We start from the raw sequence: 23,840 nt of genomic DNA on the forward strand, positions 1-23,840 counted from the left end.
TCTAACATAATTGACATATGATGAATCCTCCAAAGTTAAAGTGTCCAGTTTATGATCAGGAACTTTAAGTCAAACGTGGTTTTTCTGTTAGTGCTTTTTGTGGTTGTAGTTAAGAAGTTTGGGTCTTTTTCTCCTCCCCCTGTACTGAGGGCTGAATCCAAGATCTCATACAAGTGTTCTACACTCAGCTACAGCCCTAGCATTTTTATTTTAGTTTCAAACACAGCCTCACTAAGTTGCCCCAGCTGGCCTTGAACTTGGGGTCCTCCTTCCTCAGCAGTCAGGACACAGGTATGTGCCACCATGCCTGCCTTACGAGCTAAAAAGAACTAGTAAGATCATGCCACTTTAACCTTAACTGTTTTCGTTTAAAGATTTTAACAGTTTTCATTTAAAGAGTTGAGAACACACTTCATGTTATAACTGCTGCACATATGTACTGAAAAGAAAATTTATTATCTTCACTCCAATTAATTAAATGGTTTTTGTATACCTATTTGCTATACATAATATACAAAGAACCACTGCTAATGTTGTATTTGTTTACAAACAGGATCTGCTACAGTTCAGACTGGCCTTTAACTCACCTGGTAGCCCAGGTTGGCCTTGAACTCAGTGATCTTTCTGTCTCAGCCCCCAAGTGCTGGGATTATGAGCATGCACCATCATGCTTGATTAGAACCATTGTAATCTTCAATCTTTAAATCAGCAAAATATTTATTGCAGGGAAGTCTACTAAAAAAAGAGATTTCTTCAACATATAAGCTCTATGCACACAAGAATAGGAGGCCTCTCAAAAGAGATTAAAAAGATGTACCATGGTGTAACTGTTTGAATATAGATGTAAACCAATACTCATTCCAGTTTTAAGTACTGGATCCTGGGTTCAAGCCCTACTACCACAAAATTAAAAATAAATAAAATTTTAGCTAGGCTGGAGGTGCGGGGAAGTGCAGATAATCACTGGGTGACTGTAAGACCCTCTACTCAAAACTCAGAGGAGAAAGAGGAAGCACCAGAAAGGCAGCTCAGTAGGAAGGTCCTGGGTTCAACCTTCAGAAATGCATTTTTAAAACCCTAAGAAAGGATTAAGCAATGAAGTTCTAGCTAGGACACAAAAAGCAGGCACAACAAAAGAAAGCTTCTGGTCTTGGGATGATTATCGGGGAGACAATAAAAATTCCGCCTAGGAAAAAATACTTACAAAAAGTACATCTGAGGGGCTGGGGATTTAGCTCAGCGGCATAAGCGCCTCCCTTTGCAACCTCATGGCCCTGAATTCGAGCCCCAGTACAAAAAAAAAAAAAAAAACACATTTGACGAAGCACATGCACACACACAAACACAAATTGGTATCCAAAATAAATAAAAGAACTCTCAAGTCTCAAGAAAAGTATAATTCATGATGGGCCAGGTGGTGTATCCCTGTAATTCCAGTGACAGGGAAGGCTGAGGCAGGAGGATACCAAGTTCAAAGAAAGTTTGGACAATTTAGCTCAGTTACTTATTGAGACAGTTTTTCCCTATCTCAAAATAAATGTAGCTCAGTTGTAGAGCTAACACCAGTATGTTAAAGCACCTGGCTTTAATCATCACAACCATACACCAAAAATTAAGATACATATATATGTATACACATATAAATATATGCATATGTACACATAAAGATGCATAATGAAAAAATTTAATTTTTAAAAAGGGTATATAACCTTTCCAAGATCAGACACATTTTAATTTGGATAACAATGGTCTTCAAGCAGACATTTTTCATACAAAGAAGTGGTTCAAATAATCACATTTCAGCAGACAAAACAATTATAGTATCTCAGTTTTAAGCACAAAAGTGAGGCTGGTATAAATGCTTAAATTGAAGCATTAACTATGTTAGTAAAATTTATAATCATAGTTTATGTATGGATCAGTGTGACTACAGTGCTTTAACTTCTAATAAATGTTCTGGTGTATAACATTTTACTTGCCTTCTAAAATAATAACAATCAATAATATAAGTAACTACTTACTAACCAGGGCCTCTATTTTTTTTTTTTTTTTTTTTTTTTTTTGTCTTTTTCCTTTTTATCAGTACTGGGGATCGAACTCACGACTGCCTGCTTGCAAGGCAGGCGCTTATGCCGCTGAGCTAAATCCCTAGCCCCCAGGACCTCTCTTTAATGCAAGGAGGGAAAACAAACACTGTTGAATGATAACTTTTTACTTCCATATTGATCATTAAAAAGCAATAAATACAAAGCAATTTTTATTTTTATTTTTTTGGTACTGGGGATTGAACTCACAACCTCACCGTGGCCAGGCAGGCACTTATGCCACTGAGCTAAGCCCCTGGCCCCTATAGCAATTTTTTAAATTACCAATAAGATAATACAGTGGCCTGAACTGATTTCAGATACTTATTATAACTGTTTTTTTAAAATGACACTTAAATGGGCTTTAAGTTACCATTTACATATTCAAAGTAAGGAAAACATGAAAAATTCATCCAGCAATTCTTTTTCTTTGAGATATGGCAGGTCTGAAGTCAATTTGCAGCCCAGACTGGCCCTGAGAGATTGGACCCTTCTGCCTTAACCTCCAGAGTACTGGGATAACAGGTATACAGCTCCACACCTAGCCATACAGCGATCTCGACTATGGGATTGTTTGCTTTTTGCCATTACTAGGGATTAAATTTTGGGGCTTCACACTGGGCTCCAGCCCAGTTGCTAGGACACTCAATGTTAAATCTACCAGGATGTATCCTGTTCAGTTTTTTGTTTTGTTTTTGATTTTTGCTTTTGTTTTGAGACAGGGTCTTGCTAAGATGGACCTGAATGTGGAACCTTTGTACCTCAGTTTCCCAGAATGCTACAATTACGAGCATGCACCACCATATTCAGCTACTTTTATGTTGTTTTGGAACAGGGGCTCACTAAACTGCCCAAGTGGACTCAAGTTTGAGGTCATCCAACCTCCCAGGATGCTGGGATTATAGAAGTGTGTAATGTCCAGATATCCGCATTCCTTCCCACTTCTACAGGGAGAGCAAGAGCTGATGCTGTTCCGCCCTGACCCCAACTGTTGTAAGACACTAAAATTCTCCAGCACTCTCAGCCTTGTTACATCACGAGAACAATTAGATACGTCTAAGAGAGGCATCATTATTTAGAGGTTAGGGATGTAAGGAGTTTTGTTGCCATCAGATTTGACCCACAGGGCCCTAGGTACAACAGCAATGTTATTTCACCATATGACCTTCTTGTTTACAAACTTCTAGTACATTTTTAGAAGAAACATGAGACAGGGAGGGTGGAAGGGAGGAAAGAGAATGAGAATATTTGGGGAAAGCAATAAAGAGAATGACAGTAGTCTACCATCAATCTCAGCTGTCAAATGTAAATAATGAAAACCTTGAAAAGACACAGAAGGAAGGCAATATGGAGTGCATCTACGTTTATACTACAGTAAATTACAGTTTTATTCCAAACAAAAAACCAAAACAAAACAAAACACCACCACTTCACCAGAATTAAAAGACCTTCTCCACAGAGGAACTTTCTGTCCCCTGCAAGTCTGCAAGCTGCACTTTGCTGGTTTTCGTATCACTCTTACTAGCATTAAGTTCAATGTTTTTTTATTTGCTTTCTCATTTTTAATAATCTGAGCAGATTTTTTTTTAAATCTAAGCAAATAATTGAGGAAACCAACGAATTTTTCAAAAAACAACACTCCAAACAGGCTCAGTGGCAGAACTGTAATACCACCCATTCAGAAGAATCCCAAGTTCAAGACCAGCCTGGGTTACAGTGCCAGAACCTGCCTCAGAAATAAAGAAAAAGGAGGAGGAGGAGAAAAAAGACCTAATATGATACATTCTGGATGCATCAGTCTCCTAGTTGGTGGGCAAGTGCACTTTTGCACAAATGCTTTTAAGGGAGAAGCATCACACTCTTAGTTTCTAGTTATAACTGACTATACAAAAAAGTTCAGAGTACCTGCCTCATTTCCGACTTTCATCAGCTTTATACACCACCATTTCAACTGTTCCTTTGCTTCGGAAAATCAATCTATTTACCAGCTTCTACACAATTCTACCTAAGACCTAGCCCTACTTTTAAAGATAGACAAGGAAGAATAATTTAAAAGGTGACACTGACATGACATAACAAAAAAGGGGGGGGCCTGGAGGTTTAGCTCAGCGGCATAAGCGCCTGCCTTGCAAAAAGGCAGTCGTGAGTTCGATCCCTGGTACTGATAAAAAGGAAAAAGACAAAAAAAAAAAAAAAAGAAATTACAAAAAAAAAAGGTGACACTGTTAAGCCAGGAACCCATCAATTATCCCTCCAATAAGTTTGCTACAACACTTGTTTTAAATTCTCTCAATATGGACACAACCACTTAAAAGCTGCTTATTTCAGGCTAGGTGTGTTGGAATACCTCTGCAATCCCAGCCTTGGCAGGCTAAGGCAGGAGTACCACGGCACATTGGAGGCCAGCCTGGGATACACAGTAAGGTCAAGGCCGGCATGAAATAACACAGCGAGACCCTGTCCCAAAAAAAAAAATCCCCTTCTTTCATTCTTTCATAAGGCAAAAAATAAAAGCAATCTCATATAACACACTATAAAACCACATTTGGCACAATGACGCTTATTTTTCATAGAACAAGACATTTACTTTTCATAGGGCACAACAGATGGGGTACCCTGCCCATCCTTCACTGTCAAGAGTATCAGCATTCAATCAGAAAGATCATAATACTGGAGTAAAACTATATCAACCTTTTTCAGAAACTGTGACACATTCTATGCAGAATAATACTAATTTCTCATAATGACTCTAAAATAGCTATTATTATTTTTCACATTTTAAAGGTAATGAGACTGAGCTGGAGGTATAACTCAAAAATTGAGCACTACAAGGCCCTGGAATCCATCCCCAGTATCACAAGAAAAGAAAAGAAAAGAAAGATGAAGAGACTCCCATTCACGCATGACCTTTACTTTTTTTTTTTTTTTTTTTTTTTTGTCTTTTTGAGACAGGGTCTCACTATGCAGTTCAGGCTGGCCTTGAGCTCACTTTGTAGCCCAGGCTAGTCTCGAACTCGCAACGATCCTCCTGCCTCAGCCTCCCGAGTACTGGGATTACAGATGTGAGCCACCACGCCCAGCACACACATGACTTTTAATAACCAAACCCAGACTCTTAACCTGGACCCTGGGCTTCCCCAAAGCTGTTCTCCATCTCTCCATTCCCTTCCTGCAATTTTATGACTGGCCACTGAGAAATCAGAGTTGGCTCCTAAGAAATAAAAGGCTGTATAGCCCTCTAAAGAACACACATGGTATTCTACCCTTGGGTGTCTTAAGAGTGGACAAAGAAGTTCTGCTAAATGTCAACACATAAGGAAAATAAAATACTGGTTTCAAAAATTTAAAAAGTACAAATCTAGAAATAAATACTCTATAAACATTCTGTCAGATGTACTATAATCCTAGGCTAGCTGTTTCACAGTCATCTGAACAAAAATATTTTTCCTCACGACAGGAATGGTGGTGCATGCCTGGGACACCAATTTAACACCTCTGAATACAGCAGGCTGGCAGTTATATTTTTCGCCTATATCTTTTTTTTTTAAAACCAGGGATCAAACTCACAATGTTGTACTTGTCAGGCTGGTACTGTGCCACTGGGCTATATACCCGGGGCCATCTCCCATATCATTTTGGAGATATTAACAAGATCTTTAGTAGGAGGGTCAAACCAAGCATGGTGGCTCACGCCTGTAATCCCAGCACTCGGAAGGCTGAGGAAGGAGGATCCTTGCACTTTTGAGACCAGCCTGGGCTACAAAGTGAATTTAAGGCCAGCCTGAACTGTACAGTAAGACCCTGTCTCAGAAAGTCAATCAATCAACAGAAAGAGGGTCAAAAATACTTATCATATGTTAGACTCCAGCAAAGTCTGTTGGCAGAATGGTGAGGAACAGAAAAAAAGCAGCCTCTGAGATTTGGTGTTCAGACGCTGGCATACAGCAATGCAAGGAAAAAGAGAAAAGTGGGTCCCTGGGACCCAGCAAGGATCTGAATCAAGAACTGAAGCCCACGGAAAAAGGGAAGAAAGAGACTGTAATACATAAGGAGGTGGCAAATGCACTTTCTCCCTGAGCCATACTTGCTACATGGGAGGGGAAGTATGGACCGTAGGACACACAGTGATCCTGTGTATATCCATACAGAGCCTCCACGAAGAAACACAGCAGTGGAACAAGGCACTGCACACAGCAGTCTGCAGTGGTGGTGAGTTATGTGGGGTCACTACAGGGTACGTGGCCTGTGGCCATCTTGGAGCAAAGACAACTGAACTCCCAATTCCCAGCCTCTGTGGCTGGCTCCACCTAGCAGTTCCCAGTGTTACAATGCCTTGGAGTTGAATTCAATCTATAAGAGGTCAAGGAGCAAGTTCAAGGTTGCAGGAGGCACATGGGCTGTTGCAGGCTTAAAAACTGGAGTTCTGGCCTGACATCTAGAATCCAGCCTGAACTTCAGTGGAACTAAAGTCACACCACCTACCTTCAATCTACGCTGGCTCTTTGCTAGATTAATCACGCATCTGGACTGACTGCCCACTCGGTCTACCAATGACAGCAGAGACACCCTGAAGCACACTCTTTTTCCTTTCCTTTGCTTTTTTTTCTGCTTTGTTTTCCTTTTTCTTGATTGTCCTTGTTTTTATATGCATATGAACAGTTTCTAATTCTGAGATGGTTGTTCTGTTCCTGTTTTCATTTCTTCGTAGCCATTCCTCTGGACCTCTTTGTCAGTTTCCTCCCAAAGGTTATGGTTATGTGATTTTCCTTTGTGCTTCAGTCTTCTACTCTCTTCCTCTTTTTCTATTTCCCTATTTTCCCCTAGCTCCTTTTAAATTTTCTATGGAGGGTATTTTTACTGTACATAATTTTCCGGTTTTAGATTTTGTTAATTGCAAATCTAGTGCACAGAGTTAAAGGCAACCAATCAATACCACAGTCTGTCATCTTTAGGCTGTGTTTGATGCTATTATTACTGATTATACTACTTTAGCCAAAGTGATTTAACTGTTCCAAACAGTCGTCCTTCCTTGTACGCAAAGACTGAGATTGCCTGAGGGTCATAACACCGGCCATTGCCAGAGAACAAAGCCTAAATAGGCAGCAATTTCTCACCCCAAGAAACTGAAGAGGTAAGATCTTGCAAAAGATTCAAAATCCAGCCAAGGATTTGGGTCAGCAGCATAAGCGCCTGCCTGAGGAGCACAAGGTTGTGAGTTTGATCACCAGTACAAAAAAAAAAAATTCAAAATCCAAATTCCAGCTACACCTGGAAGATATCTCTGACTAGTCATTTCCTAAAGATTTTAAATACTAGCAATATAGCTGAAAGGCTTTTGGCCCAGGCCGGACACTGTAAGCGGAACCAGGAAGCCCCTATCTCCCCCGCCCCTGGGAATTTGCCTATGGCACCAAACCTAGGACCAATGGGCTACCCGTGCATCCCTGATGCCCCCTTAGGTTCCACCCCAAACTGAGGCTACTTACAAACCCCCCACGCCACCTGTCCGCTGGAGAGATGGCTGGACTCCAGCGGTGGGGGGTGCCAGTCATCTCTCTCCGTGTTCTCAGAATAAAGGCCTCTTTTTGTTTTATACTTTCCATCTTTTGGAAATAATCCTATCAATAACTACTTACCATTAGCAATTTAGAAGCATCAACCCAGGAATTAAACTAATAAATAAATAAATAAATAAATAAATAAATAAGGAAGATACAAGCCCAGACTTCCAGCTCACCAAAGGCAAACATAAAGGGAAATTAGCTCAGTGGCATAAGCGCCGGCCTTGCAAGCAGGTAGTCCAGTGAGTTCAATCCCTGGTACCAATAAAAAAGAAAAAAAAAGGGGGTGGGGGGATTTGAAAGCCACTCTGAAGTGGTGACAGAAGTATAAAGTAGATAAATGAGGGTATTGGGGGAAAAAATAAACTCAGAAATAATCTCTCAAATAAGTTTAGGATGATGACCACAATGAAGGACATGGTTTGTGACTCTAGAGCAGACAATTAAAAAAATATAGAGGAGACTTCTGGAAGAACATGGTGGATAGAGAGCAGCAGCTATGGAGGCTCTCTGAGATACCCCGCTTAGAATCCAGGAACGCTGCAGTAGGAGGAGTCCTAAGTAAGGGGAAATACACCTTGATGACCCAGGAATGAACTAAGTTAAGAGAAACCAACTGGAAATCCAATCCTGGTGCTGTAACAGGAACAGATAAAATCTCAGCACAGGAGCTAGAACCTGCGCTACTAGAAGCCGCGATTTGAATTTCCTGCTGCCTCTTTTGCATCCAAATCTGCAGGGCAGGGAAAGAGATGCATGAAAGCTCTGAGAGCGGGAATCTGCGAATGGAGTTGAGAGCGGGACTAGCAGGGAGTCCTAAATCGACTTGCGGTGAGTGAGCGGAACAGGGACCCTTTCATAGAGTAGAAGGCTCCAGCAAAGGACATACTGGGACCGGGCAGACTTGCCGGAACAGGGCACTGCAGTGACTTCAGTCACATATTCCCCTCTCAAGCGGGGATTGGTGGGGAGTGCCTGGCCTGCGTGACACCCCTGACTAAGACCCAGTAGGCTAGCCCAAACCAGGTCCTAGGGCCTGGAGGTGCACCCTAGCGAAGCCTTCGGTAGGTTGACTTGGAAGGGTGGGCCCAGCAGAGGCTGCCAACGTCTGTGTCTCCCTAGTATACTGCAGTGGGCAGGAACACCTAGCCGGCGCAATTCAAACAAACTGTAACCGAAAAAGAGAGAAAAATTGGGCCTCCTACATTCACTTGTATGGAAGGAACAAAAAGTATGGGAAGAGGAAGCAACAAGAAAGGGTCCTCAATCCCCAATCCTGAGAACACTGATCCAAGAAACGGAAATGCAAAGGAAGACAGAAAACATGCAATATCAGACATGGCACCAATAGACATAAAGGGATATCTCCAGAGCCTCGTAGACGAGTTAGGGAATGAAGTTATTAATGACCTGAAGCAAGACATAAGCAGAATAGTTAGAGAAATGCTAAGCACTTCCCAAGAAAAAACAGATGGTGGAATGGAAGAACAGAAAAAAGGGGGAGAACTATTTGGTGGAGAAAATAGAGAAAACATAGAATACGTGAAGCAGGTTCAAAGAGATTACCAGGAAACTAAAAACTCTATCGAAAGCTGGCATAACAGCTTGAAAGAAACTAAAGATAGATTATCTGAATTGGAGGGCAGATTTGTAATATGGGAGCATGAAATGAAAAATTAAAAATAACAAGAAAACAAACAGCAATAATACAAAGGCTAGAAGATGATAAGAGGATCTATAACCTAAGAATTAAGAACATAAAAGAAGTAGGGACACAAACAAATGGACTACAAAAGCTATTCACAGAAATAATCCAAGAGAATTTCCCTAATTTAGCAAAAGATAAAGATACTCAGATGTATGAGGCATACAGGACCCCAGCCACCTACAACCCAAACAGAGCTACACCCAGGCATATAATAATCAAAATTCCAGAAATCCAATATAACAGAATATTAAAAGCCGTCAGAGACAAACAGATCACTTACAATGGAACACCCATCAGAATTACAGCAGACTTCTCGGCACAAACCATCAAATCACGAAGAGTGTGGGGGGAAATAATTCAAGCTTTGCAAGATAACAACCTCCAGCCACGATTGATATATCCTGCACAACTGTCCCTAGAAACTGATGGAAAAACAAGGTGCTTCCAAGATAAAGAGGAACTAGGGGAATTTGCAACCACCAATTCAACTCTACAGAGAATACTGCAGGATATTCTAAAAAAGGAAAATACCAAGACTTCAAAACAGTGGCAGAGAGGCCACAATGAATGGAGCAGAAAGCAAAATGAAGATGACAAACTGACAACAAACAACAAAAAAAGAGCTCAACAGAAATGAGGCAGAGAAGATTGGATGGTAGGGACAGCTATTTTGGAGAAAACAAGACATCATAATAGCTAGTGCTGATTTAGTATCATCTTGCTTGTAAGTCCCATCAAGCTTTTATTCTTCTGTCTCTGTTGGTCTAAAAAGGTTGTATCTTATGGGATTTTATTATATGTGATAATATAAGCAAAAACTTTTATAGACAAGGAGATTATACAGAAACCATTGTTCATTTTCTGATAGTTGGTTCTAAATACCCTGTAATACTGTCATTCTCTTGAATGGTTTTACATTGTCTTGGTATGTTTGGTACTACAATATACGAAGTTACACTCAAAGATTTCAAGGAAAGAGACATTATGGTAACTACTTTTATGTCGGGATGTCTTGTGGTGAAACACTATTTTGCTTAAATGGTTATGCTTTGACCTGCACTGTTTTGTTGTTATGCCCTCTTTTATCTCAGTCTCCTTTTTTTTTAAATTATTTTTTATTTTTCTTTTAAATTAAGGGAAAAATAAAAAAAGCAGCATACTTTATAGTAACCCACTTTGATTTCCTATTAACTTGATTTGAAACCCTCTATAGCCCTCACCATCTTGCTTTGACTGATTTTCCTCTATTCTGCTTTGCTTGATAAGTTCGAAAGTATAGGCAACAACTGTAAAGACAATAAGATTCATTATGACGCCCATTCCGGTTGAGTATCATCTTCTTTTAAATCCCTATAATGTCTCCAATGTTTTGGTTTTATTCTTTACTGTTTTGTTCAATTTTATTATAACTGATGATATAGGCAATTCTTTTTAAGATAGCAAGAGGCAGTATGGTAACCATTTTTGATCACCTAGTATTTTGTTTTTACATTCTATTATGTTCATCCTTTTTGTTTTTACATTTACTTTACATTTGTTTTTACATTTGTTTTTACATTCTATTATGTTCATCCTTTTGATTTGACTGACTCTGTTCTGCTATGTCACATTTGGTTTTACTCTCTTCAAAAAAAAGTAATAAGAACTGTGGGAGTAATAAAACCCAAAATGTATAACTGTCATTGTACAAAAGAAAGGAAAGTGCTCTAAAGAATATAACCGCATATATATTTAAGTGTATAAGATCAATAACCGTATTACTGAGTTTTGTTGGATCATTGAACAAGACTGTTTTCAGTCTCACTGTTTGAAAGTCCACTTTATATGCTTTAATGTTGTAACTTGAACAACTATTTCAAAATAACAATATGTAATCTATTAACTAGTGATTTCCTATTGTTTATTTTTTCTGAAATTCTGTATAACTTGTACCCTATTTCTGGGGTTTTTTTTTTTTTTTCTCCTTAATAAAAAAAAAAATAGAGAGAGAGAGGTGCTTAGGAAATGATGGAAACTCTGAAAGGCCAACTTAGGAAAGAAATGAAATCCATAAAACAGATTCCAAGAAATATGTGGGTGATTAAATAGTCCAAGGATATGCAGCAGAATAAGCCAATGTGAGGACAGAATATCAGATACAGAAGGCCGGGCATGGTGGCTCACTCCTGTAATCCCAGGACTTGGAAGGCTGAGGCTGGAGGATTGTTGCAAGTTTAAGTTCAGCCTGGGCTCAAGGCCTGCCCGAACTACAGAGAGACCCTGTCTCAAAAAAAAACAAACAAAAAAATCAGATACAGAAGATTGCAATTAGCAATCATAAAAAGAAAGATTTCTTTAAAACAGCATGTAATCACAAAAAATAAATTCAACAGTTGCTAGATAATGCAAAAATTGATCAGAGTCAATGGAAAAGCAGGAGATGGCACAAATGACATTAAAAGCCTGTTCACAGAAGTAATGGCAAAACAGTTCTCTAGCAGGGAAAAATAATTTGACATACAGATAAGTGAGGCATATAGACATCTCATTAGCCACAATCAAGAAAAATCTATACAAAGGCAAATAAGAAACAGTCAAGATTCCAGAAGTCCGACATAGGAACAGAATATTAAGAGTTGTTAGAGAGGAAAAACATTATCTATAATGAAAGCCCATCAGAATCACAGCAGACTTCTCAACACAAGCAATCAAGCCAAGGAGAGCTTAAAGTATTTCAAGTTCAAAAAGAAAACCTCCAGCCCCGACTGATATACCCTGAAAAACTATCTTGCAAAATTGATGGAGAATAGTGTGCCAAAGGAGGGTCATCAAAAGGGAAAAGTTTCACAGAAAGCAACACTGTCAAGCAAGGATGTGACCTGTCCTTATGGTGACATTGAGAGGCTCCATCCATGGTTCCAAGGTAATGCCTGAGGAAACTCAACTGACCTTGATAGACAGACAGCAAGAGGGTAATTTTGATTAACACAGGTCTCACTTTAACTTTGCTTAAATACCCAGCAAAAAAATATAACCAAAAGATGTATAAAAACAAAACCAGCTGGAGATTTAGCTCAGTGGCATAAGCACCTGCCTGGCAAGCACAAGGTCATGAGTTTGATTCCAGGTACCAAAAAAAAAAAAGTACAAAACTAATCGCTGACCCTCTTCTGTCAGTTTACAGTTACACCAGCAGGTGAGCACTATGGTTAAGCCAGGTAAACCTACAGGGGAATCTATAAAATCTCAATGAGTCCCTAAATAAATTCCTTCTCTCCATCTTCTTACAGCTAAACTAAAAGAACTTATAATAAAAAAATATCAAACTAGATAAACTCCATCAGCAAGGGGTCTAAAGTGGCAACTACTCCAAATCTCTCGCAATGTTTCTACACATGGCTCTCCAATCTGCTTTTCTATTGTAGCACTAATGCTCTGACTATATATGTTTTAATTACTTGGAAAATTGTGTTCATTCTTGTCTAGAGGCTGCCAAACTCCAAGTGATCATGCAAATGGAACCAACAACAAAGGTGCCAGACTCTACCAGGATGCACTGGATCAACCTCATACAGGGAATTCATAACTACTAAACTGCAACACGACTTCTAACCAAGGCCCCTGACTCTGGTGCCCTACACCAACCCTTCTCAGCTCAAAGCAGCCTTCTTCCCTAATAGACAGGAATACCTCTTCAGAGGGGGGATATTACAGGCTGCTAAATTAAGTAGATGTATAACAGGCAGCCAGACAGGGTTGGGCCCTTGAGGAGTTAGTGCAGATAATAACAACACAAATAAGATAGGTTGGAGACCCATCTGAAGATTAAAATTACAATAGTTACTTTTACATACTTCCCTAAGGGATAAACAAGGGGATTATTGAAATTTCCCATTAACCCCTTTGTTGGGTGGGGCTTCGTCTCCCACCTAAGACCACCAAAACTAATTAAGGCTAAGACTAAGACTAAAGACAAGACTAAGACGGTACATTACCGACCAAGGTTGATGATGTCACCCATGTACCAATGCTACCATTAGATCAATGTTATCTAAGCATTAAACTTGCAATCTTAGTCTACGGCCATACCACCCTGAACGCGCCCGATCTCGTCTGATCTCGGAAGCTAAGCAGGGTCGGGCCTGGTTAGTGCTTGGATGGGAGACCCCCTGGGAATACCGGGTGCTGTAGGCTTATAAAAAATAAATAAATAAATAAATAAATAAATTTTAAAAAAATAAATAAATAAACTTGCAATCTTATTGGTTGATCGTAAGTTTGAATCACATTGTACCTGCCTCATGATTTTGCTCTACAAAACTTCCTTTGAGAGGCAGGCTCATTGGCAATCTATTCAGGACCCTTCCTGTCTCTCAGGAGGGATTCCAGTTCACCATTCCACTATTCCTATTCACCATTGCTTTTCTCCAAAAAATTTCCTACTCTCAAAATTAATGGAGGGGACAGGGCTGTAGCTCAGCAGCACAGCACCTTCCTTGTAAGCATGAAGCCCTGAGTTCAATTCCCAGTACCAAAAAAAAAAAAAAAAAAAAAAAAACAACTGCTGGAGAAATAAGATACTTCTGGGCTGGAGATTTAGCTTAGCAGCATAAGCACCTGCCCTGCAAGTGTGCAGTCATGAGTTTGATTGCCCGGTACAAAAAAAAAAAAAAAAAAAAAGAAAAATAAATAAGATACTTCCATGACAAAGAACAACTGGGGAAATGAACTCCAAACCAGCACTCTGAAATGTTCTGAAGAACAACATAACAAAGACTACATCTCCATGAATCCCAACAGAATGAATTTGCAATTAAACACAAGCAGAAAAAAAGGAATCAACAATATGAAAATAACTCCAAACCAGCACTCTAAAATGTTCTGAAGAATGACATAACAAAGACTACATCTCCATGAATCCCAACAGAATGAATTCGCAATTAAACACAAGCGGAAAAAAAGGAATCAACAATATGAAAATAACATGAGAAGGATGTCAATACATACAGTTAATGATCTCAATTCACCAATCACAAGGAACAGATTGGCAGAATGAAACAAGAAGCAAGATCTGACAATATGCTGCATACAAGAAATATTTAATTCAAAAAGAAATCCAAAGAAAGACAAAGGATAGAAAATTAATACTCCAGACACAGGGACCCAGAAAATAGTAGGGGTAGCTATTCTACTGCAGACAAAGTGGATTTTCAAGCCAAGACTGACTAAGAGACAAAGTCATTACCATACTTATTAAATGAACAATGCAAGAGGAAAAGATAGCAACCTTAAATATATATACACCAAATACCAGCACACCCAACTATGTAAACAAACATGAAAGATCAAATAAGCGGGCCAGGGGTTTGGCTCAGTGGCATAAGCACCTGCTTGGCAAGGGAGAAGTCATGAGTTCAATCCCCAGTACAAAAAAAAAAGAAAAAAAGAAAGAAAGAAAAGAAAAGAAAAACAAAAAAAAATCAAATAAGCAGTAATAAACTACAATGGGAGAGTTCAAGACCTCTGCGTCACAGACAGATCACCTAGACCAAAAAATCAACAAAGAAATATCAGAGCTGAATCTACTTTTGAATAAATGAACATAGTAGAGGTCTGCAGTGTCTCATCCCACAACATAATACACATTCTTCTCATCTGCACACAAGGACATGGGACAGTCCTAGAGACCGCATTCAAACTCACAGAACATGCTTAAGCAAATGAAAAGGAATTCAAATTACCCCATGCATGTCTCAGACTATATTGTCATGAAATTAGAAATTAAAGTCAAAATAAACCAAGAGAACTTCATAAACATGGTAATTAAATACACGCCCTTAAAAAACCAATGGATCAGGGGCTGGGGATTTAGCTGAGCAGCATAAGCGCCTGCCTTGCAAGCGCGCAGTCATGAGTTCCATCCCTAGTACTGATAAAAAAATTTTTTTAAATAATTAAAAAAAAAAGAAAGACCAATATATCACAGATGAAACTAAAGAAATTAGTCAATTTGTACAATTAAATCATAATGCCAATACAACATACCAGAACTTATGGGATGCAATGAAAGCAGTCCTATGAGGCAAATTTATGGCAATGAATTCCCACATCAGAAAAACAGAGCGAGTTCAAATAAACCTAATGTTGAACCAGAAAAAGAGCAAGTCAAATCCAAAGCTCACGCAAAGGAAGAAACTGCAAAGATCAGGGCGGCAATTAAAGAGAATAAAAGAATCAATGAATTGAAGAGTGAATTCTTTGAAAGATTAAATAAAGTTGCCAGGCCTGGTGGCTCACGCCTGTAATCCCAGCACTCAGGAGGCTGAGGTGGGAGGATTGTTGCAAATTAGAGACCCGCCTGGGCTACAAAGTGAGCTCAAGGCCAGTCTAAACTGCATAGCAAAACCCCGCCTCAAAAAAAAAAAAAAAAAAAAAAAAGATTAAAATAAAATTGATAAATCCTTAGCCAACTTTATCAAAAATGGACTCAAATTCAAGCAATTAGGAATAAAACATGGGTGAAATCACAACAGATTCTTTAAAAATCCAGAAAATTATCCGTACCTACCTTGAAAACCTGTATTCTATTTGGGGATGACAATGCACAATATATGCACCATTGCTGCTCCCTGATGAGTGTATTTTGAAATTTTGTTGTAGTTTTTTTTTTTTCCTTTTTCTTCTTTTTTTTCTTAATCCTTGAAATACAATGGACTCAGAAAAAGAAAGAAAACCTATATTCTAATTGGATGGAAAACATAGAAGAAACGGACAAATTCCTAAATACATACATTTGATTACCAAAGCTGAATCATGAAGATACAAAAACTGTAAATAAAGCAACAGTCAATGAAATCGAATTAAAAACCTACAACAAAGAAAAGCCCAGGCCTAATGGATTCACTGCTGAATTCTATAAGCAATTTAGAGAAAAATCTAATGCCACTACTTCTCAAACACTTTAATGAACCAGAAAGAGAAGCAACACTTCCAAATTCATTCCTGGAAGCAAGCATTACCTAATACCAAAACCAGAGAAGGAGCCAAGCAAAAGAAGAACTATAGGCATAAAAGCTCCCTAATGAACATAGATGCAAAAATCCTGAATAGGAGAGTAGCAAATAGAACGCAGCAAATCATCAAGATTACATACCATAACCAAGTAGGGATCATCACAAGTATACAGAATGTTTCAACATGTGCAAATCTATAAATCTAATACATCATATTAACTAAGCCAAGGACAAAAACCATATGATCACCTCTATAGATGCAAAAACATTTGACAGGGTCCAACACCCATTCATGAAAAAATCCTGCAGAAAAGTGTAATAGATGGTCTTTATTTCAATCTGATAAAAGCCATCTATCACAAACCAACAGCCAACATCATACTAAATGTACAAAAGCAGAAAGTTTTCACTCTAAAATCAGGAACAAGACAAGGATGTTCACTGTCACTCTTATTCATATACACAAGTAACAAACTCACTGATAGAGAAATCAGGGAAACATCTTTCACAAAAACATCCCCAAAAAATGAAATACCTAGGAATCAATGTAATTAAGGAAGTATAAAAGATCTTAATTGAGCTGGGGATTTAGCTCAGCGGCATAAGCGTCTGCCTTGCAAGCAGGCAGTCATGAGTTCGATCCCCAGTACCGATAAAAACGAAAAAGACAAAAAAAAAAAAAAAGATCTAATTGAAAACTATAGTACTCTGAAAAAGGAGATTGAAGAGAATATTAGAAAATGGAAAGATTATCATGTCCTCTTAGATAAAAGAGCCAATATAGTGAAAATGGCCATACTTCTAAACTGTTATATAGATCAACGCAATATCAATCAAAAGTCCAACAGCATATCTCATAGAATTAGAGAAAACAATCCTAAAATTCATCTGGAACCAAGAGAGACCTAGAATAGCAAAGGCAATCCTGGGAAAGGCAACATGAGCATCACAATCCCTGACTTGAAATTATGTAAAGCTACTGTGATACAGGCAAAAAAAAAAAAAAAAAACGACCCACAGATGAATGGACACATTAGAAGATGCAGAAACAACTCCAGACACATTTAGCCACCTTATCTTTGATGAAGGAACCAGACACCTTACTAGAAGAAAGATCACACCTCTTTAATAAGTGGTGCTGGAAAACCTGGCTTTCTAGTTGCTGAAGAGTAAAACTAGACTCATATCTTTCACCATGCACTAAACTATAATTAAAATGGATCAAAATTCTAAATATAAAAACAGAAACACTAAACCTCCTGGAAGATAGAATAGGTAGAACTCTTGAAGACATTGGTGTAGGCAAATATTTTATGAACAAAACCCCTATTGCACAGGAAATATCACAAAGAATCAACATTTAGAATCTCATATAAAAAAGCTTTTGGGGGGGTCAGGGATATAGCTCAGCAACACAGCGCCTGCCTGGCAAGCACAAAGTCATGAGTTTGCTCCCCAGCACAGCAAAAGAAACCACCGAGTGAAAAGACAACCCACAAAATGTGAAAAAAACTTAACTGTTCCTCAATAGACTAATACCTATGATATATAAAGAACTCAAAAAAAACCCCTCAAATGTAAAGAAATGATCTAAAAAGAGGTATCCAAAATGAATATGCATCTCTCAGATGAAGAAATAGAAACAGCAAATAAATACATAAAAAACTGTTCAACATCACTGGTCATTCAAGAGTACAAATGAAAACTCTGAGATTCCCTATCACTCCAGAAGGAACGTCTATTATCAAGAAATCAACTCATAACAAACGCTAGAGGGGCTATGGGGAAAAAGGAGCCCTTCTCCACTGTTGGTGGGGTATAGCTTGATGCAGCCTCTATGAAAATCAGTGTGGAGACTCCTCAAAAACTAGGGCCAATGTGAGACCAGACAACGGCCATAACACAGTACACCTGTAGTGGCCTGACAAAGCTGGAGTCGCATGAATAACAGGAGTGAAGATTTACAGGGTTCCTCTATTTTCACAGACTCAGATAATTCCAGGTTTGAAAAGTATCTTAAGGATCCTCTAGGTCAAACCCTCATCTGAAGTGTCACTTTTACCTATGAATCTTCATCCAGGAGACTCATTTCCTAACAACAGAATCCTTTCTGTTTTTTATTTTGTCATTCATCGTTTTTCTAAATATATATCAATTCCAAACATTTCTTTGATGTTTTGAGTGGCCTAGTCTTCCTCAACCAAGAAATAAAATTAAGATATAATTGAAAAAAAAAATTAGAGCTAGAGATCCACCTGGACCTAACTATTGGCCTTCTTGGTATCTTCCTAAAAGAATTAACAGCATCATACGACAGCAATATATGCACACTCGTGCTTATAGCACCACAGTTTGTAAAAGCCATATCTTGGGAACAGCCCAAATGCTAGGAAAATCCAATCAATGGATAAAGAAGCTGTTTTTTTTCTGCAGTGGAGTACTACTCTGCCATAAAGAAGGATACACTCAAGCCATGCAAATAGATGCACCTTGAGACTATACGCTTAAGTGAAATAAACTGGACACACAGGTTTAAACACCATATTGTTTCTCTGGCCTAAGAAACCAAAAGTGTAAAGAAGGACCAAAATGTATAATAGAATTGGGAATTGAGAAGAAAATGTTTAAATGAGAAAGGGAATAAGGGAGGTGGGAGGAGGAAAGAAAAGGGACAGAACAAAAAGAGAATAAAAGAAAAAAAGCAAAGCAAATAAGAGAGCTCAGTGCAAAGGCCTTGGGCTCAATCCCCAGTACCAAATAAAGATTAAATTTTTAAAGTGAAAGGGTGGGATGTAGCTCACTGGCAGAACGCCTGTCTGATTGATCCCAGTACTGCAAGTCGGCCAGTCAAGAGCTCACTATTTAACTCCAGAGTAATGGCACCAGGTTCAAATCCCCAGCACCACACACACTTCACACAAAAACCAAAGAAGACAATATGCATAAATACACTGCGCTGTACCAACCCCTGCTAAATTGTGCTTTACACCTAAATGCCCCGCCAAAGCCTCCAGCACACACAGATGAGCACAATGACCAATCCAGGGTCCGCTCACTGCTGAGTTGTACTGGCCTGTGCTGGAGGTGGAGCTGGTGTGCAGAGGGGGTCACTGAGTGTGGCCTGCAAGGGCTTCTCTTATCCTCGCCTCCCTTTATTCAGTCTTTCTCTGCTTACCGGTATACAGAGGAGCCATCTCTCCTCTGCTGGGTGATGCTGCCATCCTGTCCTGCCTGGGGCCAGCTGGCTATGGACTGACACTTTTGCAAACTGTGAGCCAAAATAACAGTTTCTTCCACGGAGTTATGAGTGTCAGGTACTGTATCTCACTGCTAGGAAAGTGACTAAGACAATTAACGTAAGGCAGAATCTTCTACTCCTCTCTGTAATTTTGTTTTTCCTTCTTTGCTCTTGAGTCTAATAAACACCAATGCTACACTGCTGTCTTCGTGCCTTTGCTCTTTCTCTTAGTCCACAATTCCTATCTAAAACATTTTCCTTCTCTCCATCTCTCACAAGTACTTCATTCTGATGTTTACCCATCTGGGTAGGAAGAAATGCAAAACCTTTAATCAGAATAATCTCCCACTATTTCCCTGGTCTTCATCCAGTATTTTCCCAGTAACTGCACTCACTCTAGTCTCTGAAAGTTAACTTCTGAGCTAATCAGCATTTGGACTGCCTAACTGTAAGCATCAACATAGAGTTGCACACTGCTAATCCATTGAAAATATGTTCACATTATATTCAAAGACATAAATAAACCTAAGAGTTAAAACCGTAACTCTTGAGGGCAACATAAGGGGAAAGCCTCACACGAGCACATCTAGCAATGATTCTTAGACATAACACCAAAAGCAAAGGCAACAAAAGAAAATCAACAGGCAAACTGGTCTTCATTAAAACAGAGCTTCAACCCAGCACTCTAGAGCTTGAGCCCAGCCTAGGCAGTGAGTAAGACCCTGTTTTCAAATAAAAAAGATCTGGGGATGCAGCTCAGTGGAGAGGCTCTGGGTTCTTTCCTCAATACAGAAACAAAAAACACTCAATCCAATTTAAAATTGAGTGGAATACACACTTCTAAGATACACAAATAGCAAAAAGATGTTCAGTATTACAAGTGACCCATGAAACATAAATCAAAAACACAGATAGAGGTCAGCCATGGTAGTGCACACCTGAAGTCCTAGAACTTGGGGAACCGAGGCAGGAGGAATGCCACAAGTTTGAGGTCAGTCTGGGCTACATGGCCTGTCTCAAAAAACACAAAAAAATAAGTAAAGAAATAACAAATCACAGACAGTAAACAACCATTATTCAAACTTACAACAAAGAACACGTCTAGCATGAGAAAAAGCTGAAAGCTCTGTGTGCTGTACTGAGAATATAAAACCATGCAGCCACTTACCTGGTTCCTCGAAGTACTAAACTAGCAATCACACTATGACCCAGTAATCGCTCTCAGACATACATACAAAAAGGAACTGAAAGCCAAAAAGGAACTGAAAGCCAGGGACAGACATGGGTGCACCCATGTTCATACCAGTATTTTGAGCAAAAAGTAAAATCAAGCCAGGCACGGAGCACACATGCTTAATCACAGTACTCCAGAGAGTCTAAGGCAGGCAAATCACAAGATTGAGCCCAGCCTCCACAATTTAGTGACTTGGCAGGACCTCATCTCAAACTAAAAAGGGTTGGGGATTTGGCTCAGTGCAAAGGAAATGTATGCAGCCCCCAGAACCCCACCACTGCCACTCCTGCCCCCTCCCCCAAAAAAAAGTGGTAACAGGGCTGGGAATTTAGCTCAGCAGCATAAGCACCTGCCTGGCAAGTGCAAGGTCATGAGTTCGATCCCCAGTAACAAAAAAAAAAAAAAAAAAAAAAAGCGTATGTGAAAACAAACAAACCACCCAAGCATTCATCAACATGTAAGTGTAGTATTACATACAACAGAATATTACTTGACCATAAGGGTTTTGATACATGTTCTAACACAGATTAGCCTTTTTAAAAATTACATGAAATTAAACAAACCAGACGGACAACAACAAATAGTTTATGAACCTATTTATGTAAGGTGCTTATTATGAACAAATTGGTCTTCATCAAAATTTAAAACTCGGGGCTGGGGATTTAGCTCAGCAGCATAAGCGTCTGCCTTGCAAGGAGGCAGTCTTGAGTTCGATCCCTGGTACCGATAAAAAGGAAAAAGACAAAAAAAAAAAAAATTTAAAACTCCCATTGGGCACAGTGGCACACACCTCTAAGAGGCCTGCACAGGGCAACGTGAGATGGTGAGGGGAGACAGAAACTCAAGACTGCAAAGTTCGACTGGTAGTAATGAAATGTTTCAGAAACGGTGGCAATGGTTACCATGACATTGTGAATGCAACTAATGTCACTTAAAGATGGTGAAAGCATATACTTTATTTTGTATTTTACTCCTCCCCAAAATACTACCTTTATTCTAAGTGCTTAAAAATCTAGCTCACACGTACAACAAAGTTAGGATACCTGTAACCAGTGTGGTGGTGCATGCTGTAATCCCAGCACTCAGGAGGCTGAGGCAGGAGGATCGCTGCTAGTACAAGGCCAGCCTGAACTACACAGCAAGACCTAACTCAAAAAAACAGTTACGACACATGAAAACACTATCTGAATCTCAACACAAAGTCCTCTCTGAAAATAATTTAAATGGATGCTTTCTAATCAAAACAGTATTTATAACTACAAAGACAGAATGCCATTATTTTGTTCAAGCAGTCAAATCAGAAGAGAACCCTTAAAATTTCTCTAAAGTCTTAAGGCTACTTGGAGATACTATTCTTTTTGTATTACTCATTATTTCAGTGACTTACTATTACCAGATCAGCACTGTATCTATAACAAATTTTCTATTTCCTCTGGTCAGAGAACGGCAGTTACAAATGAAGGAAGAAGATCAGCCTGAACTTTGTGCTACTGGACTGGAAATGAAGGTATCGGGATGCACGGACTTCTAACACACAAATCCACACACACATGCACGTGCACTAATTAAAAGATGCATCAGTAAACACAGATGCTGCATGGATTCATACACATGCACATATTTCTAGTTCATGCACCTCATAGCACAAATACAGAGATCCCAGGTCACAGTTTCTAAACACCATTTTCCAGTAAAGAAGAGCTCCTTAGAAACACCAAGGCCACAGCAAAGAAATGTAGGTTCATCATAGACTCTCTGATGCGGCCAGAAAATAAAAGTGGCTTCCTAAAGAAAAGATAGGGCTAGGCTGAAAGGACAAACAGCCAACCTAAAAGTAGTAAGTGGCAAAGTAGGTGTCAGATTATAAGCCTTAGAGAAAAATAAATGTCCACACCTCAAAACCAATAAAAACAAATTATTATATACAAATAGATATAGACTAGGATCAGATCGTTATCTGCTTTCTTTTCTTTTGAGACAGGCTGTTATGACACTGCACTCACGTGTGCAAGTTATCCACCTGTAGCAGCCTCCCACGTAGGTGGGACACGTAGGCAACCTCCAGCACACCAGGCAGAAGGGCTCCTCCCTCCGGGTTAACTCCAATGGAGAAGAGGAAGAAAAACACAAAACCAAAGCAGAACACTTGGGGCCAACCTGAACCCCAGAGTAAGACCCACTCTCAGTGAAGGAAAGGAGGGAGGGAGGTGTGGTAATGCTATCCTAACCAAATGAGAGTCACCATCAACTCTAACAGGTTACCATGACGTCCTGCACCCCAAGATTCCACACACTGAGGAGGATTTAAGATCCTTGCTGCAGTACTCGTGCCAAAGTGCACAACCTCCCCCTTAAGAGAAAACAGCAAACCTGCATGGGAAGATATTCCACAAAGTGACTGGCCACACTCAACACAAGTGTGAAAGTCAGTAAAGAGGAAACGAAAACTTATCACAGACCAAAAGTGACTGATGAGACACAACAACAAAGTGTGAAGTCTGCTCCCAGACTGAATCCTGAAACACAACAAAGGCACTGGCAGGAAAATGGCAGAGTCAAACAAAACCTACAGATTAGTTACTAGCTTTTTATCACTGCTAATTTTCTGATTATGATCACTATGCTAACTGTATAAACTGTTAATAATAAAAAATGATGGGTAAATGACACACCTTAGTTCCCACCTTTGCAATTTTCTCTAACAGTATTGCAACATTGTAAAAATTTAAGTATCTGTACCTCTCTTCTTCAACAGAATACTTACAAACGGTACATTCAACATTCCATTCCAAGTAACCTGTTAGTTCTAATGAACAAGACTTCTTACTGAGATAACAGGTGCTCATTAAACATTTACTATACCCAAGACCAAAAAAGGGGCTGAAGATGTGTTCCAGAAGCTTCCAGTTGGTAAGAAATAAAAATGAATTATCAACTTGATGGGAGGACAAACACTGGCACACACATAATGTAATCACTAAATAACAACAGGGACATACATGTGACAGCATGGTCAAACCCTG

The 23,840-nt window shown here is 39.2% G+C and overlaps 1 protein-coding gene and 1 non-coding gene across 7 annotated transcripts in view; one reads left to right on the plus strand and one right to left on the minus strand.

Annotated features, from left to right (window-relative positions):
* The window catches only part of Cul2 (cullin 2), a 99,796-nt gene that overhangs the window by 71,251 nt on the left and 4,705 nt on the right, over nucleotides 1-23,840 (minus strand). For 2 of the 6 annotated variants that reach the window (XM_063253687.1, XM_063253689.1), the window contains exon 3: nucleotides 20,522-20,594. The exons of the other annotated variants lie outside the window; for them this stretch is intronic. The gene's annotated coding sequence lies outside the window, so the exon portion shown is untranslated. The remainder of the gene's footprint in view (nucleotides 1-20,521; nucleotides 20,595-23,840) is intronic. 6 annotated transcript variants of the gene reach the window in all.
* On the plus strand, nucleotides 13,408-13,526 carry LOC111756435 (5S ribosomal RNA). Its single transcript, XR_002790931.1, has one exon. It is a non-coding gene; the product is annotated as a 5S ribosomal RNA (ribosomal RNA).

This window comes from Cavia porcellus, unplaced genomic scaffold (assembly GCF_034190915.1).
Source record: "Cavia porcellus strain 051 isolate PalLab524CR breed Dunkin Hartley unplaced genomic scaffold, mCavPor4.1 scaffold_7, whole genome shotgun sequence".
In the NCBI taxonomy this organism is placed as follows: Eukaryota; Metazoa; Chordata; class Mammalia; order Rodentia; family Caviidae; genus Cavia; species Cavia porcellus.